Raw genomic sequence first — 6,181 nt, forward strand, 5'->3', positions numbered from 1 at the left:
CATTTAGAGATTGCTGCTTCATGGATATCTTTGAAGCTAAACAGATTAACAAAAGCCCATTTGGTGGCAGGCCATGCTATGTGAGGGGCCTCTGGTACAACCTCCACGATCCTCAAGAGCAGGAAGAGTGAGGGGAGGAGGAAGAGGAAGAGAGAAAGGAAGGTGGGGATAGAAGGAGGAGGTGGAAGAAAAGGAGTTTTGAGTCTTCTTAGCTCAGCCACTAAACAGGAGGTGGTCTCACTGGGGATGCTTCCGAGAAGACACTTTCATTAAGAAGAACTAAGCCAGGCATGGTGGCTCACACCTGTAATCCCAGCACTTTGGGAGGCCAAGGCAGGTGGATCACCTGAGGTAAGGAGTTCGAGACCAACCTGGCCAACATGGTGAAACACCATCTCTACTAAAAATACAACAACAACAACAACAACAATTAGCCAAGTATGGTGGCATGTGCCTGTAATGCCAGCTGCTCAGGAGGCTGAGGCAGGCGAGTCTCTTGAACCCCGGAGGCAGAGTTTACAGTGAGCTGAGATTGGGCCACTGCACTCTGCCCTGGGTGTCAGCGCAAGGCTCCACCTCAAAAATAAAAGAGGAAGGAGAAGGAGGAGAAATCGCCCTCTAAAATATTTCACATTTAAGGATTTTGTTCAGAGAATAAGGATGAGAGTCTGGTTGCCTATTGTCTCGGCCTGTTTTGTGTTCAATTTTGGCTCAGTCCCAACCTCATGAATCTCTCCTTTTAATCGAAGAGGGTTAGGGTAGCCCAGGTGAGGTCAGGGGGGCTGTGGCCAGCACGGCAGGAGCCCTCTTCATTGCCTGAGGAACAGTTAGTGCTTGCACCCAGCAGTTAGAGACAGTCTGGTTCTGAATCCTGTCACTTTCTAACTAGGAAAGACATTTAAAGCTCAGCTTCATTTTAATCATCTATAAAATTGGGATTATAAATCTTGCCTTATAGTATCCCTGGGAGAATCAAATGGGATAATGCATATAACGTGCTTAACCCAAGGCCTGGCGTGTAGGAAGCACTTAATAAATGCTTATTACTTAGGATCAGATGAGGCTTCCTCATCTCCTGTCCAGCTGGGCTAGAGGTTTAGTTAGGATTTGGTTTGCATACGAGGGAAGAATTCCAAAACTGTAATAATGCAGAAGAGATAGAAGTTTGGCCGGGCGCGGTGGCTCAAGCCTGTAATCCCAGCACTTTGGGAGGCCGAGACGGGCGGATCACGAGGTCAGGAGATCGAGACCATCCTGGCTAACACGGTGAAACCCCCGTCTCTACTAAAAAATACAAAAAACTAGCCAGGCAAGGCGGCGGGCGCCTGTAGTCCCAGCTACTCGGGAGGCTGAGGCAGGAGAATGGCATGAACCCGGGAGGCGGAGCTTGCAGTGAGCTGAGATCCGGCCACTGCACTCCAGCCTGGGCGACAGAGTGAGACTCCGTCTCAAAAAAAAAAAAAAAAAAAAAAAAAAAAAAAAAAAAAGGGATAGAAGTTTATTTCTTCTCACATAAAATCTGAATGAGGGGTCAAAGGTGGAATGTGGTTCCTCAGTGTCTGCGATCCAAACACTATCTTGTTGCAATGTCATAAATGTCTTCACTTTATGATCCAAGAGGGCAGCATCCCAAGTTCCAGGCTGCAAGACGAAGTGCCCAAGGAGCCAAAGGAGATGCATGTAAGCTCCCCTTAACGAAGGTTCCTGGAAGCAGTTGTACCACCATTTCTGCTTACATCCCATTGGCCAGAACCTAGTCACATGACTACCCCCTAGCTGCAAGGGAATCTGGGGAAATGTAGTCTTTATTATGGCAGCCATGTGCTCAGCTGAACATGGGTGGATCTATCCCTATAGAAGGGGAAAATGAGTATCAGGAACATGCAGCAATCTCTGCCCCCAGGTCCCAGCTTGTCTAGGCTAGCTAGGCACCTGGAAGCCACATACCTGAGCACTAGAAAGCAGGGAATGGGGGCATGTTGCTTCTCCTCAGCCACCCCCAGTGGCTCAGTCTGCAACTGAGAACATGGAACTGGAACTGAAACTTAGGCCTCTTGCCATGAGTCTGAGAAAACTCTGCCCTGTTTAACCACCTCCCTGATGCGTCCCAGCCTCAACACCAAAGGCAGGAGGGATACTAGGGAGGCAGCTCACTGCCCCCTCCTGGCCAAGGAGAGGACAGTGAGCAAAGCTGCAGCTCCAAGGGGCAGAGGGCACAGCAATCTAGCAGGTTTGGCACAGCCTGGTGGAGTTGCCCACTGCAAGACACACAACTACAAATTGTGTGGAGGCCAGGCCACCAGCCAGTGCCACAATCCAAGTGCTTAACTGGAAGGATACATCTGCACTAGGGTCTCCGCCCTTCTTCATCCTGTTAATGAGAACACTCGAGCAGGCCATCTGGCCTTTGCCAGGCTCCCAGCACACCTGACTCCCCTCCCTCCTGGGCTTTCTTTTATCCCAAAAAGGTCTCTGAGAAGGGGAGGAAAACTTGCCTGCATCTCCCCACACTGGCACTTCTGAAACAAGCCCTCAGGCCCTTTCTGCTCCCAGAGTTTCAGTACTAGTAGCCACCAGGGGACAGGCAAAACCACAGCCACAGGTGCTCCAGCTCTCCCTCTCCCAGGCCTAGCCCCAGATGTGTCACTAACTCGGGATGCAGCATCCCCTGTTCTCTGACCATCCTTTTCCTTGCTGTGCCTTGGAGTCAATTCTTAGATATAAGGTTCCTGGGCTCCACTCAGGACTTACTCGTTCTGTTTTTGAACCAGTTTCCCAGGAGATTCATGTGCAGTGCATTTAGGATCCAAGGGGCTGGATGACTTTTGCAGTCCAACTTAGAGTGATCTGGTTCTGACAGAGTCAGAGCTGTCTGAGCAGTGCCCCGTAGGATGGGGACACCTTTTGCCAGCCCTTTCTTCCCAGGGGCTGGCGTTCTTCAAACCTCCCCAAATTATTCACTTTCCTTTCAGATTCTGTCCTCCTGAGATGCTAAGCCATTCTCAGCCTGCTCTGTTGACTGTGAAATGTCCTGTCGGGTGCCCCACCTCCTGTTTCTATCTGTCAGAACCCTCTTCACTTGTCAAGTCTCAGCTGAAACACAACCTCCTTTAGGGAGCATCTGCAGCCTACCCAGTGAGAATTTCCTGCTCCCTTCCTGGGCTGCCATGAACTTTGCTCGTACATCCACTATAGCCCAGGCTGCCCTGAGTGACAGTGAGTTCTCCAGGTTGGTGCATCCTATCTGCTCCACCCCCTCACACCCTCAGCCCCACAGGACTGGGAACTCCTCGAGGCTGGGAATCAAATCTTACCATAGACATCCTGAGCCTGATGATAGATCACTCTTAACCCTGAATGCTTAAAGAGAAAACATAGGAAGCCAGGGCCTGGGTAGGACAAACTGAGTGCTAACAGAAAGAGTCCAGGCCGGGCGCGGTGGCTCACACCTGTAATGCTGGCATTTTGGGAGGCTGAGGTGGGTGGTTCACAAGATCAGGAGTTCAAGACCAGCCTGACCAAGATTGTGAAACTTTATCTCTACTAAAAACACAAAAAATTAGCCAGGCATGGTGGTGGGCACCTGTAATCCCAGCTACTTGGGAGGCTGAGGCAGGGAATTGCTTGAACCCAGGAGGTGGAGGTTGTGGTGAGCCGAGATTGCACCATTGCACTCCAGCCTGGGCAACAAGAGCGAGACTCCATCTCAAATAAATAAATAAATAAATAGTCCAAACACAGGTAGCCAGGGCAGGAAGAACTGGTCCATTCCCCTCCCCTAAGCTGAATGAATGAATGGGCTGATTCCCCAGATGATTTTGAGGGTTTGTATTCCAGAAAAAAGAAAAACAGAAAACCCCTTCTTTGTCTGGGACAGAGTCTTGTCTAGGCTTTTAGGCTTAAGGCCTTCTGGCTAATCATTTCTTAATCCACTCAGGAAATCTTCAGGGATTTCCCGTGAGGCGGTGTTGCAGGGTTGTGGAGTCTGTTCTGCATTTAGCAGTCAGGAAGGGGCCCTGCAGAAGGCCTTAGCCTCCTCTGCCCTAGGCCTCTAGGATGAGCCGGAAAGTGGGCTCTGGGTGCTGTGGTTCAACCTTGAATGTGTCCCCATTTCTGTCTGTGCCTCTAGAACACCCTTGGGCTACAGTGTCTGCATTTCTCAGAAAGGCTGGGGTGGGGACGGGAAAGGATTTTTTAGGCTGTGACTGCACCAGCCGGGGCACCTACTGTGTCCCCCCGCTGTGCCAGGCGTTGTGCTGGAGAACTTACCCACTCGCCTGTCTACACGACAACTCTGCAAGGTACAGATGGTTATCCCCACCATAGACATAAAGAAACCGAGGCTTGCAATGCTTGCCGGCTGCAGCCCTAGTGTTAGTGTTAGTGACCCTCCCCACCCCGCCCCCAAAAAAGAAACTAAGGCTCAGAGAAAGTAGCTAACTTGGCAGCATTATGCAACCAGGACGTTGCAGAGCAGGATCAAAGTTAGGTGCGTCTGGCTCCAAAACTTCTGTTCTTTCTACCTGACCTCACCCAGACAGTTGCCAGCAAGGCCTGTTTCTGTCCCATCCCTCTGGCTGCAGGGTCTCTGAGGTCCCTCTCTTCTCTAACAGGGCATCGCCTGTGGGGTGTCTTTCCCGGGGACCACCTAGGTACAATCCACACAGGCAAGGAGAGGACCAGCAGGCACTAAAGCCAGACACACAGCTCTGTCACTAACCCCCAGTGACCAGAGCCCCACTGTCACTAAGCACACAGCAGCAGGAGGCGTCTGCCAGCTGCAAGGCCCGGGGAGGCTGGGAAGGGGAGGGAATTGGAGGGCCTCAGGGGGTGAGGGGAGGAGAAGCACAGACCCTCCAGATGTGCCGCATCTTTCTCTGCTGCAGAACACCAAGAGTCTATCTATCTCTTTTTAATGCTCTGCTGTTTTCTTTTGTTGTACACTTAACCGCACGGAAAATAAGCCCTAAGGCTGAAAACTCCGATTTGTCGTGAGGCCGGCAGTGCTGTGCGTTTTTCACATCTGGGTGCCGCCTGAGCCTCTTGTCTGGTTCCGCCCTCAGCCTCCACACCACGTGCCCAGTCCCACATATCCAGAGCCCCCCGCCTGGTTACTCTCCAAGCAGTCCCAGCACTCTTTGCTTGGCAGCCTCAGGTTGTTGGCGTCTGGGTTTCCAGGGGCCCTCATAGTTTATTATTCCTTTGACAAAGTCATGGGACTCCGTAAGTAAGCAGAGATCCCTGCCCATGCACGCCGCTCGCATCAGCTGTCCGTGAGGGCCTCCTAGGCTGTGCGGGGAAGAAGACAGACTGTGTGTAGATTGAAAACGACTATTTGTATTTACATGTGACAGAATCGAGCCTCTCATTTCCTGGCCCAAGTCATGGCCACGGTTCCCCTGGGTCACCCTGGGCTAGACTGTGAGCTCTGAGAGGGCAGTCGGCTGCCTGCTGTTGGACGCCCGTGCCTAGACAGGGCCTGGCACAGAGATGCAAGTAATAAAGGGGCAGAGGGAGAGGTAGCAGCTGCTGTCCAACACAGGGCCACACCTCAGAATGTGACACTAATCCGGCACTGGGACCAACGGCAGCTCCTCCGCCCTGCCCATCACAGCCCCGGGAGTCCCACTGTACCTCCATTGGAACGACAGCCTGTCAGTCCCGCCGGCCTGCAGGGAAGAGTCTGATGCCCCTCGTGATGCCCCCGAGCTCTCCCCACTCCCTAGTGGCCTGCTGTTCTTGGTCCCCCTTCCTGAGGGTGCCCCGAGCCTCCATAAAGCACAGGTTTCTCAGCCCGCGCCACGCCCCCTCTCTGTTTCTTACGGCAGGTCCCACGCCGCTTTGTCCACCTCTGGTCGGACACTGTGACCCAAAACCTTTGTCCAGAACACAACGTAGGCAGGAGAAAAAGAGGCTGCAGCAGAGTAAATGACCCAGTCACAGAACACGTGGCCAGATGGCCCCGCAGAGTACTCACTGGCTGAGCGTGGCCGGAGGGTGGTGGCCGGTACAGCAGTGTACCCAGTGCAGCCCACCACACCCACTCTTGTCTGGCAGCAGAGCTGGGCGGCACTCCCAGGCCCCAGGAACCCGGGCACTTCCTCCTGACACTGGGGTGGCTACAGCTGAAGCTGAGAAGAGCAGCCCCGCCTGCCGCCATTTCTGAAGGAGCCCAGTGTGG

This window comes from Macaca mulatta, chromosome 2 (genome assembly GCF_049350105.2).
Source record: "Macaca mulatta isolate MMU2019108-1 chromosome 2, T2T-MMU8v2.0, whole genome shotgun sequence".
Lineage (NCBI taxonomy): Eukaryota > Metazoa > Chordata > Mammalia > Primates > Cercopithecidae > Macaca > Macaca mulatta.